This window comes from Equus asinus, chromosome 8 (assembly GCF_041296235.1).
Source record: "Equus asinus isolate D_3611 breed Donkey chromosome 8, EquAss-T2T_v2, whole genome shotgun sequence".
Lineage (NCBI taxonomy): Eukaryota > Metazoa > Chordata > Mammalia > Perissodactyla > Equidae > Equus > Equus asinus.
In genome coordinates this window covers 94397214-94409852 of record NC_091797.1, presented here as the reverse complement: position 1 = coordinate 94409852, position 12639 = coordinate 94397214, and the positions used below count along the sequence as shown (strand labels likewise).

General features: G+C 49.4%; 1 long non-coding RNA gene across 1 annotated transcript; it reads right to left on the bottom strand.

Moving 5' to 3' along the window:
* Window positions 1-836: 836 nt before the first annotated feature.
* On the bottom strand, window positions 837-1246 carry LOC106826781 (uncharacterized). The gene is made up of 2 exons (XR_011505573.1): window positions 1111-1246; window positions 837-1000 (listed from the first exon to the last, which is right to left on the bottom strand). It is a non-coding gene; the product is annotated as an uncharacterized lncRNA (long non-coding RNA).
* Window positions 1247-12639: the final 11393 nt, after the last annotated feature.

Below are 12639 nucleotides of genomic sequence, written 5' to 3'. Positions count from 1 at the left end.
ACAGCTGGACTCTTTGTCCCTGGTTCTGCCCTGACTTCCTGATATGGACTGAACTGTGTCCCTCAAAACCCTATGTTGAGACCCTAACCCTGTTCTGACTCTCTTTGGAGATAAAGCATTGAAGGAGCTAATTAAGGTAAATGGGATGATAAGGTTGGTGCTCTAACAAGTAGGGCTGGCATCTTTATAAGAAGAGGAAGAGAAACCAGGGGTGAGTGCACAGAGAAAAGTCCCTGTGAGGACACTGAGGACGCAGCCATCTGCAAGACAAGGAGAAACCAAACCTGCCGTCACGTTGATCTTGGACTTCCAGCCTGCAGAACTGTGAGAAGAGACATTTCTGTTGGTTAAGCCACCCATCTGTGGTGTTATGTTATGGCAGCCCTGGCAGACGCACACACCCCTGGTGGACTCTGTCCCCAGTGCATCCCGCCCCAGCATCCGGGAATGTCTGCTCGATTTGAGGAAAACAGACCATGGATTGAAACCAAGGACAAGCAGTGGGGACAGATGTTGAGAGGATGAGGACACATCTTCTAGACTCAGTTCCTGGGATCAAATATCAGAGCTGCTTTTCACCAAACAAGCCAAGGAAGCAGCTGCCTCGGCCGAGGAGTGGGGGCTGCACAGAGAAGCCCCATCACTGGGGGGACAGCAGGTTTTTGTCTCACTTCCCCACAGGCCTGCAGCACTGTGTCACTACTCCAACTGCTGTACAATGTACCACAGTAATAATCGGCCTCGTCCTCAGCCTGGAGCCCAGAGATGGTCAGGGTGGCTGTGTTGCCAGACCTGGAGCCAGAGAATCGGTCGGGGACCCCGGAAGCCCTGCTAGCGGAAGAATAGATGAGGCGTTTGGGGGCTGTTCCTGGGATCTGTTGGTACCAGGACACATGACCACTCCCGATGTTGGAGCTGCTTCCAGTGCAGGAGATGGTGACTGTCTGGCCCAGGGTCCCAGACACTGAGGCGGGCTGAGTCACAGACTGGGCCCGGGATCCTGGAAGTGAGAGAGACACAGAGATGGTGATTCTGGAGTCTAGAGACAAGAGAAAGCAGGGTCCCAGGCATCTTCCCCGGTCCCCTTCTCTTATCCCCATATGTAGTCACCTGTGCAGAGAGCGATGAGGGTGAGGAGGAGAGGGGACCAGGCCATGGTGGAGATCTTCACCGAGTCCTGCCTTCAGTGGCCCCACAGCTGAAGCAGAGCTTCCCCCAAATCTCTTCCATCCCCTCTTCATACTCTGAGAGAGGGCGGGCCCACACATGCAAATCAGACCCTCCCAGCCTTCTGATCCCTCACTGGGACTTGGGTCAGTTCCCCCTGCCCAAGGGTGGCCAGGGGGTGGGGCATTCTCAGCCATGAGCCCTGAGCAGAGGGCACCAGGCAGTGTCAGGTGGCTGGTCCCAGCTGTGATCAGCCCCAGGAACCTCAGGATGGAGCACTGAGCGCCCCATGGTGTCCAGGCCCAGACCCACAGTTGTGTCACAGGGTGACCAAAGCCCATCAGAGACATTTCCTGCATCCCCACTCTCTGTCCACTGTCTCCCTGCCTTAGGGTCAGGCCAGGTGGCCCCTTGTGTAGCCTCCACATCACCTCAGGGCAGTCTCTACTCATACTCTCCAGGAGTGAGTCTGTCCACAACTCCTTTAGCTGTTCAGGGGTCAGGAATGAGGGGGTGTCTCTTACACAAACTCCTCTTAGATCAGGATCAAGTGCAGAGCAGTGACCGGCCCCATGGAGGCAGGTCCCCTTCTGTGCAGGACCCAGATTCTTCTCCTCTTATGTCATCTCTTCAGTGTTACAGATTAAGCAGCCTGTCTCCAACACTCCAAAACTTTGTTTCAAATGTTCTGTTCCTGGTGGAATGTAAGTACTGTGATTTTTGCTACACTCTTCTCTTTGACCAATCGTTACTATTGACTGGTTCCTCACTAATGTATGAGTTGAAGAAAATGTTTCACATGGCTCGTTCTATACTTGTATGAGAGTCAGGTGTTCACATTTTTGAGTCAGGCTAACTCGATCCCAGCTCCAGGACACAGAAGAGGAAGGTAACTGGGACAGAGCCCCTGAGACCTGGGCCCTGTGAGGGGGAGAATCTCAGCAATGAGCCCTCAGTGACCTGAGGACTCACTTGCTTGGGGAAGGGGACAAAAGGGATCTGGACTGGAGTGTGTGTCTAGACATCCATGAGCTGGGCCTCTGGGACTGGTCCTCACCTGAGAGAGGAGGCAGTTGCAGGGGAAGAGCCAGGTGATGGCAGACAGTGGCCACTAGTGTGGTTTCTTGAGATGTAATCACCCTTCTCACTCCGTCTGCGTAGAGGACATCCTCATGAGGGAGTTTTGTTCCTTTCTCCCTCTCCGGAGACTATTGAATTTCACACCGTGGCCTCACTGATTGGAGTAGGTGTCATTTCACCTGAGACTGATTCTTTGCGGAACATTAGAAAGATCAAGGCACCAGAAGGAGAGTGTAATGAGACAGGTGCCCCTGGCCAGTCTCCCTTGCCCAGCTCCCAGTGTGCACAGTAGAAGACCCAACATGAACGAATGATGACAGTGGAGAACAGAGTGACGCACATGCTGGGGCCACTGAGGGAAACTTCTGTCCTTTCCTCTCCTGTCAGACCCAAATATCTCAGTCATGTGGTGAGCATGTGATTTACCCCAGCTCCTGCCCCAGGGACAGGCCTTTCATTTTCCAAACCAATCAGACAATCCACTCCCTGCTCACCATGATGGAGTCAGGAGAGACAGTGTGAGTGATCTAGTCAAGTCCTGCTCAGGTCTGAGATTCCTGTTCAATGGATGAGGGAGGGCAACTCTCTCTTTCAGGAGGGTTTATTGTGTGGATGTGATGGCTGGGACTGCAGGGACATTTTTGACCCGTGTGGGAAATCGGCCTGGGGACATGTGAGATCTTGGAGATTGGACAACTCAAATAAATCTCAGAGAAGGAGTGAAGTCCATTGAGATTACACACTTGACAACTACAACATTCCCGTCACCGCTGTACAAGGCAGGAGGGCTGTTGTCTACATTTCCATCACAAGGATGTGCTCAGGACCTCAACCCCACACCTGTGTCCATAGAGCTTCATCCAGGAGGTGCAGCTCACTCACATCTCACCAAGTCCCCAAGGACCAGCCTCCAAACCTCTTTCCCACATCCCCTTCCTCACCTCCAAAAAACATGCAGAGGCTGACCATCCTTCTCCACCTCACCTGCTCCATCCCTCATCCAGGACTCTAGTCTGATCTTTCTACCAAATCCACTAACCCCACCAGGCCCCTGCTTTCACTCTACCCACCTCACCACTCATCTTCTATCAACAGCTGGACTTCATAAATTAATCAGATTCCTTATCTTCCTTGTCAAATCCTCTAACGGCTCCTATCCCCCATCCAAGCCAAGCATATAGTTGGTGTTCAGTGAATAGTGTGGATGGATGGACCTGAATAGTGGGCTATCCTGAGTCAGACTCAGCTGGACTATGTGTGTCCCTGGTATTCCCCTGACCCACCAGGAACTCTGTCCCTGTGGGACCCAGCCATGAGAAATATCTGGTAAATGTGAGACTATCAGATAATGTTTTTCTGTCAAGGTCAGATTTTGGGAGAACAAATGGGGAGGATGGGGCTATGTGCTATAGACCATGTTCTCTGTAGTGGGCATGAGAATCTTCATTTTGACCAAACAAACAAACAAGGGTGCAGAAGAGCCACACTTCAGTGAGGACACTGTTTGCCCAAGTTTGACAGAGCCAGTAGAGCATTCTCTGTGCCTGCCTTGCCCAGAACACTGCCCTCTCAGGACCTGTCCAACAGCACCCCTGCTGGTCTCAGATCCAGGGTCCACCAGCCCCTCTGACTCCACTCAGCACTCCTCTAGGGCGCCCTTATTTTGCACATGGATCTCTGTGATGTCACTGTCAGAATCATTCAATGAGTAGGTCTCTTCTTGGAGGTACAGGCTGAGATATTATTTGTCTCCAGATAACTAAGGACCTCCAGGCTGCTGAATACAGCATATATTGCACATTCCTTATGTTGCCCGATATTTCAGGATTAACTGACATTTAACTTTGCTTCTGCCATGTGTCTGGGGTCACTATTAGTGTAAGATCACCTTGAACCACGTTCAAGGCCCAAAATCCTGCAATGAACCTTGTTGGTTCATGAAGACCAAAAATCTATATGGGATACCCTGACAGGCTGACTTTTCTTGGTGTTGTCACTGTTACTGTTGCTGCTGTTGTTGTGAGGGACTCCTGGTAGACCCCTCACCCCCTCTGCACAAGTACCACTGCCTGGCGTCTCTCGAGGCCACTAGAATACAACGCTGTCGGACAAAACATGTCCTCTCTCCTGCTGACCAGTCTGTGGTTTCATTTAACCTTAATGGCTATTCTGGAGATTTATTCTTTTGTCTTCTGAATCTATGATATATTTATGGTTGGTTTTTACTATTTTAGTCTATTTTTATCGTTTTCAGTCTGAAGATTGGTGAGTAAAGCATTACTATGAATCTCTCTTGTTTTTTGAGATTCATCCTTCCTCCTTGACTTGGTGGCAACCAAGATCTGTCACCCAACCCACACTGGTTCCTGATCAGATTTACTTGGTAACTGCTCCATATGCTGACATTGAAGAAAGGACAGGGATTTCTGTAAATTGTCCTGTCGTATCAGGGTTCTCTGTGATAATGAGGGTTGGGTCATGGACGCTAGATCCCAAAGAACTAAGACACTTTCAAATATCCTCTAACCCCCCCCCCAAAAAAAAACAACAAAAAATTAGAGCTGCAACACAACTAAGATCTGTGGGATTACACTGGAGAAAGAGAGGAGGTGATGGGTCAGAGCGCCAGGTCCTTAATGGGAAGAGTCCTCTCCTGCACCTGGGATCCAGGAGTTCCTCGAGGATGTGATCTGAGAAGAAGAGAACCCCGCTTTGTGAAGGCTTCAGAGCTCACTGAATGATCAGCAAAGCCTGGGCCAGGCTCATGGGACATGTAGGGCACTAAGCAGAGGAGAACCTGGGGCTCCTGGGTCACGCTGGCTGGACTTCTCTTCTCCATGTCATCCTAGCCAGCATGAGGCAGGGGGTTTGTTATGATAAATTCTGGTGACAAAGTGATTTTCTTGCTTTGGAAAACCAGTAGTAAAATGGGTTGTTTTCATTGCATTCATAAATTGAGTGACTCAAAATTATGAGGCCCTCTGGTCTTAGTAGCACAAGTGACAGCAGAAGCCAAAACCTGGGCTGGTGTCGGCTACTGGCAGGGATAGCGGAGAGTTAGATCAGACTGGGGAGTGGAGGGCAGATCCCTGTCTCACTCCCCATGGACTGGGAGTGGCATGGAGGGTGTATGCAGCTGTTTGACAGTGACAATCATCCTCATTGTCGGCCTGGTTGAGGAGGCAAGGTTGACTGACCTGGATCTGGAGATTTATCTGGAACCCCTGAAAGACAATCACTGCTGATCTAGGTCACAGTCTTAGGGCCTCTGCCTGGCAGGCCTTGGTCAGGGTTTCCATGACACCCTACAATGTTTGTCATTACAAGAGATGGCTGGGTCCTTCCAAAGAGCTTCACAGGATGGATTTACTTCACGCACATATTTGGGAGTTTCTGGTCTCTCACATTCCACTGACTCTCTCCTATCTCTTATCTAGCTGGAAAGGTCCACTGGGATATAAGAGGAGAGAACAACTCAAATCTGTACCGGTAGGCTCAGGATCACCCACCCTCAGTGGTTCCCATGAGGTCTGGGTGGGATCAGCTGTAGGAAAGTCACATCCAGAGGACCTACTTCACCCAACTCCCCTGGAGCAGACTCAGCATTTTACTACCCTTCTCACAGACGTCACAACTGTAGGTCCAGGCACCCAGGAAGTGTGCCAGGCATGCTCTGTGGCTGGAATTCCTCCTGGCATGTTTCTCCTAACAGCATCTTACATCTTATTGTCTTGACCCTGAACACAGTGAGTCTCAGACAGATCTGAGCTCAGGAGCCTGGGAGGGAGGGAAGTCTGCACTCTGACCCCTCACAGAGCAGAGTCCCTGCTGTGGAGGACTGTGCACCTGCTGGATGGACCCTGGCTTCCCACCAAGAAAGAATCTGGGAAAGGTTGATTTGCCAGCTTTCAAGCAAAAAACCCCAGCTAGAAAGGCTCTGATTTTATCACTTATGGGCCACCAGGTAAAGTTTCAGTGTAATCATGAGATCTTTGTTTTATTTGGTTTGATTTTCATTTTCATGTTGGTTTTCCTGAGACATCAGATATATTGATTGGAAAAGTGAGCAGACTGTCCTTGTGAACCAGGGGCTACTTCCAGGTAGAGTTAGTGTACATACAAATTATGTTTAAATTGCAGAAGAGTCTATTCCAAGTGCCTGCGGAGGCTGAGGTTTTTGTCCCATTTCCCATTTGCCTGTGTCACTGTGAGAAGCTTCACTGTGCCAGCTTGCACAGTCATAGTCAGCCTTGTCCTTAGGCTGCAGCTCAGAGATGAGCAGAAGCCCTGCATTGACCAAGACGTCTTTGGATCCGGAGAAGTGGCTAGGGACCTGGAGCCCTGGTGCTTATCTGAGTCTGTGTGGTACTAGAGGAGATAGAGGGGAGGGGTCCCTGGCTTCTGTTGGTACCAGAATATATTCTTGCTGCCAACATTGATGTCACTGCTCAGGGTGAAGGAGAGCCTGGCTGATGTTCTGGGAGATGCAGAGAGGGAGAGCAGCTGAGTCAGCACAGCTGGGAGAGGGAACCTGCAAAAACAGACACTCTTTAGATGACAGGACAAGACCAGGTTAAGGTTTCTCAGGAGCCTGTGCAAGGAAGGAGAGAAGCTGGAGGATGCCCTGTGTCCCTGAGCCCTGTCCTTACCTGTGCAGTGAGAGAGGAGCACAAGGAGGAGAGGAGTCCAGGCCATGGTGCACACATGCCCTGGTCACCACAGTGAGGCTGGGCTCCCCCAGGCCTCGTTTTCTTCTCCACCTTCTGTCCCAGGAGGGGCTGTCCATGCAAATGGGTTTCCATCCAGTGCAAGCCCAGCCCCTCCCTGAGCCCTGGTGCTGGAGCTCAGTTCACACCACACACTGAGGAGGATGGAGGTTGGCTTCACCCCTTGGGAGAGCCCTGGGAGGAAGCACCTGCTGAGACAACACAAAGGTCCCTGCTCAGGGGACTCTGCCAGGCCAGAGAGGGCACAGCTGTTGAGTCCCCATCAGTGAGCACAGGGCCCAGCCCCCAGGCCATGGCTCCTTTGAGTGAATCATCCTCACTGAGCGGCTGTGTAGGGACCACAGGACAGTCCCACAGTGCCCCCTCCTGGTCACAGGACACACCCCTCACCATGGCCCAAAGCCCTAAGAGCCCAGCTGGTTCTGCAGTTCAGCAGGTCACTGTCTCTTGTCACACATCCCTCTCTGACTCCCAAATACTGTGATTATGATACAGTGTGTGTGATTACTATAGTTTCTCACTCTCACAAGGAGTCCTCGTCCATGGGCTGTGCAAACACACACATACATAACTATTTAGAGTACATTCTCACAAAAGCTAAATGACCCAGATGTGCATCAGGGCGGGTGTCACAGACAAGGAGACAATTATCTGGCTCGAAGGGTATGTAGAGGCTGTCCAGGGGAATGGAACAGAATGGGAATTTTCAAGGAATAAAGTTAGTGACATATTCAAAAGGGGACAATTCTACAAAGATTTCAAAAGTAATACAATGCAATTTAAGTTTTGACAGAGATTAGCTTTCACTTAATGTTGGGTAGAAAAAATGGCTTTGGTGAGCTTTACCTTTACCAGTGAATGTGAAACATACTTCTCTATTTTATGAATTGAGTTCTGTGTTTGTTAAGCTCTATATTTCCTATCAGGATTTTGTCTTAAGTGTCATAAAATTTGTTTATGTTTTATACAAACTTTTTCCTACCTGTATTTTTCCACTCATCTTAGTTTAGTAACAAGACAAATGAGAGATTTTTAAGTTCTCGCTGATGTGGTGAATGTCTCGGCATCTGAATCCATGAACCATCGCTTCCTCCCTGTCCCCATAATGAACTCTGCTGTCTCTGTGCACGTGGTCCCCAAACTTCTAGACTCACAGGGCCTTTTATTAACTGATCTACGACCAGGACCCCCGCTTCCCTCGGGCTGTCTCTCCTCGAGGCCCTCAGAGGGACCCTTCCCACTCAGCTCGAGATAAACAAACCCCCTGTCTAATGCCCTTCAGTGATCCTCGCTGCTGTTTGCATCAAACCCCATCTCCTCAGCTCCCCTGAGGGGCCTTCGTGGTCTGGTCCCTGCCCCCTCCACAGCACCTCCCAGCCCCTCTCCTCCTTCTCAGACCTCCAGCTTCCCTGACTTCCTTGCAACTTCAAAACTCTGAATTTTGTCCCTTTCACGGTCTCCAAGCCAACTCCTCCTCTGTCTGTCAGGGGTACATGGGCTTAAACTTGAGATCAGGGTGAAAACACACATTGTGGCAACTCTGAGTGTCTCAACAGCTGGACATACCCGTATCATTACAAATAAGAATAGAACATTTAAAAAATATATACATATATATTGTGCACAATTTTGAAGTTACACAAACTATACAGAATATTTCAAAGAACCACTTCCACCCATCATCCAACCTCAACCCTCATCAGTAGGACTCATCTTCTTTGATCTCCCACCTTTCTCTATCCCTCCTCCTAATACCACACTAAACATGAAAACACGTGACAAACAACATATCACATCATTGCTGTATGCTTAGCACATGCATACATTGTGACTGCTCAAATGCTCTTGTTCATTAAAACAACGGAGTCCAGCTACTCTCACATAAAGGATTTATGTTGAAAGCTCCTGAACGGTGAGCTAATCTGCTTGTTGTGCTGATTGAGAAAGTGAAGGAAGAGCAAGGCATCCTGTGTTTCGGAGCCGTGAGGTTCACGGATGACATATTTGAGCAGAAGAAAGTCCAGACCAGTGTGTTCATCCTCAGACAATGTTCTCTGGGTCTCCTTCATGCACTCTCCCCAGGGCAGGATCAGGTCTTTGGACACTGAGATTTCAAACCCATCATTATTCCTTCCTGAGTTTTTCTAGCCAGGTCCTTTGTGGATTTGAGGTTGAGGAGTTCAATATCAAATTCCATCCATCATATGGTGGGTTTTGAGCTGTGTATTTAGTATCTCGTGACAACTGAATACATATAGTCTCAGTTGACTGAGATGTGAGCAGACATTCAAACAGCTAAGGTGCACTTAGCAGTTTATTTGCTCCTGGGGGTCGTCTTCTGTCCTCAGAATGACGTCACCATCCACCTGCTGCTCCGTCTGTGGTCTTGTACCCACACTACAATGCAAACTCCAAGAGCACATGACTCTGTCATGTTTTTATTCATCTTTGTATCCTATAGTTGAGAAATACTCCCTAAGAGAACAAATGAAGATGCATTCTGCTATATTTCATATGCATTGTGCAAAAATTTATCATATTAATTGGACACTCTATTTGGACAAGAATTGTACTCTACACTCTGGATTGAGAGGAGACCCTGTGTCATCAGGTCACAGGTTCTCTGACTTCACTTGAGTCTGTGCACCTGTTTTGTCTAACAGGTGGGAAAGAGGAAGCACAGAGAGGTGACCCACCCAGGCTTCTGTCGAGCTAAACGGCGGTAACAGGACTCAATGTCAAAGGCCTCCTAATAGCTGAGAATATGTGCTTTTCACCCAGTAGTTCTCAAAGTGGGTTTATCTACCCCCATCCCAGGGGATATTTGGAATTGTCTGAAGGTGTCTGTATGCGTCATGACCTGGAGAGTAGGGTGCTTCTGTTACCTGATGTCTGGAGTCCAGAAAATGTTGGTAAACATCCTACACACACAGAACAGCCCCCCGCACAAGGAATGATCCAGCCACATGGTCAGTAGTGCTGAGGCTTTGAAACCCTGTTTGAAGCAAATCACCTTCATGACATGATTGCAAAGAGATAGAAAATTAGCCATCATGATCTGAGGGTAAAATCTTTGGAAGGAAAATAGAGGGATTCATAAACATATAATCTCAACATGAACATTCCAATAGGGGACAAGATGCACAACCGTCCTTGGTGGGGACATGTTGAGGGCAGACATAGGATGAGGAGATTCTGAGGAGTTTTCATCTCACTTTCCCAAGGGTCCGAATTACTGTGCTCTTATAGCCACTGTCATGAGTGGACTGACAGTCCTAGTCAGCCTCATCCTCAGGCTGCAGCCCAGAGATGGCCAGGTAGGCAGCATGGGAGGAGTTGTCAGTGCAGCCACAGAACTGATCAGGAACACTGGTGGGGTCTTTGGTCATCCTTGTAGAATGTGGTGGTGGGGACACTGCCTGGGTGCTGCTGGTACCAGTGCACATAGTTGTCTCCAATGTCGCCGCTGCTGTGGGTGCCGGAGATGGTGACCTGCCCCAGGGAGTCTGACAATGAGTGAGGCTGAGTCACCACAGCCTCAGCCCAAGACCCAGCAAGGAGGAAGCGACAGAGAGATCAGTGAGGAAATGACAGACTATCCTCAGGGAGGAAGGAGAGGTTACCATCCCAGATAACATCCAAGTGCCCTCCCAGAATTCTCTGCAGGCAGCCACCTGTGCAATGGGGGAGGAGGCTAAGGGGAAGCAGAGACCAGGACATGGTGGAGATGCCCCCAGAGTCTTCCTGAGCCCCACAGCTAGGCCTGAGCCTACCTTCTCAAGTGTCTCCCTGATTCTCAGGGTGGGAGGTCTCCATGCAAATCCTCCCCTTTCTGGAACCTGTGCACAGTTCTCCTTCAACATTAGCCAACCTGCCTGGATTAAAAAGGAAGTGTAGGGGAGGGGAGGGCTTCACCCCGAGGATTACACAGAAAGGTCTGCCAGAGGCAGGGGAGAGAGGAGCTCACATCTGAGGGGAGCACTGACGCCCTCTGGTGCGTGCAGGAGACCTGGGCTGGACTGGTACTCGGTGCTCCTGCCCTCCCCATCCTGCATCTCTCACAGTTCCACCCATTTAAGATTGGCTTCTTTCAATTAGGCATCTGTATGTAAGGTCCCTCCATGTCTTTTTATGGCCCAATAACTTGTTCTTTTATTGCTGAATCATATTCCAGTGTATGGATGTATCTGTGCTTGTTTATCCACTCACCTGTTGAAGGACATACTGGTTGGTTTCATGTTTTGACAATCATGCATAAAGCAGCTGTAAACATTTGTGGGCATATTCTTCTGTCAACACAAGTAAATCATTTAGGTAAATATCTAGGGGAGTGATTTCCATATTGTATCATGTAAGAGGTTGTTCAGTTTCGTAAGAAACACCAAACTGTCTTCAAGAAAGGCTGTGGTGCTTTGCATTCCCACCAGTGTGAATGAGGGTCCTGCAGCCCACATCCCGGGCAGCATCTACTGTTGAACAGTGTTGAGTTGTAGCCATTCTAACAGGAGTCTGTTTACTGCTCATTCTTTAAATTTGTAATACCCCAGTGATCTCATGTTGAGCATTCTTTCACACATTTATTTGCAATCTGTGTATCCTCCTTGGTAATGGGAATGCTCAGAGATGCTCTATGAAGAGTTGTTGCCAGTACCTTGGGATTCAGGAGCGCCACAAAGCTCTCAAATCAGGTGAAAGAGAAATACAGCTTCTTTCAGGTTTCAGAGCTCAGGGAATTATTGGCAAAGCCCATGCTGGTACTGTGGACATCCAGGGGGCTAAGCCGAGGGTCACCTGGTTCCCCCGGGTCCCACATGCTGCATTTTACCCTCTCATCCCCACCCAGTAACTGTGGGGGCTATTTTGCTTCTGGGAACAATGCAATTCTGTTTGCATGCGGAGACACTTATCTCCAAAGGAGAAATTTTCATTGACCCCATAAAGAAGACTGAGTCACGAGCATGAACCCTCTGGTTTAGTAGCATAAGTGACAGCAGAAACCAAAACCTGATCTGGTGTTTGTCACAGGCAGGGACAGGGGTGTGCTGGTTCAGACAGGACAATGGAGAGCAGATTTAATCACAATTCCCCATGGAACAGGGGCTCTTTGTGGCATTGGAGTTGTGTTCAGCTCTGCAAAAATGATAATCAGCCTCATCTGCAGGTTGCAAACCAGAGCTGGTCAAAGAGTTTCTGTGAACAAACCGGGATCTGGAGAATCAGTCTGGGACCCCTAGAAGATCCCTCCCTGCTGTCCCAGGTCACACACGTAGGGGTTCTGCATGGGAGCTCTTGGCACTCCCATGGTGACCCCCAATGTCTCTATTGCTCTGTCTGCAGGAGGAGGTGACATTGAGATCTGGGTTCACCAAGACCTTCACAGGGGGAGTTACACATGCACATATTGGGCAGTTCCTTGCTCCTGATGTCGCACAGCCCCACCCCACACCCTAGGTAGTTGGAAATCTCCAACGGGGTATAAAAGGAGAGGAGGACACAGGTTGCTACCTGCGGACTCAGGAAGATCCAGTTATGGGAGTCTCAGTGAGTCTGGAGTGGCGTCAGCAATAGGAAACTCACATCTATGGGGTCTACTTCATCAGAGCTCCCTGGGGAGGAATCAGCATTTTCCAGCAATGGTGGCGCCTCCCCTTTACCCTCTCAAGCC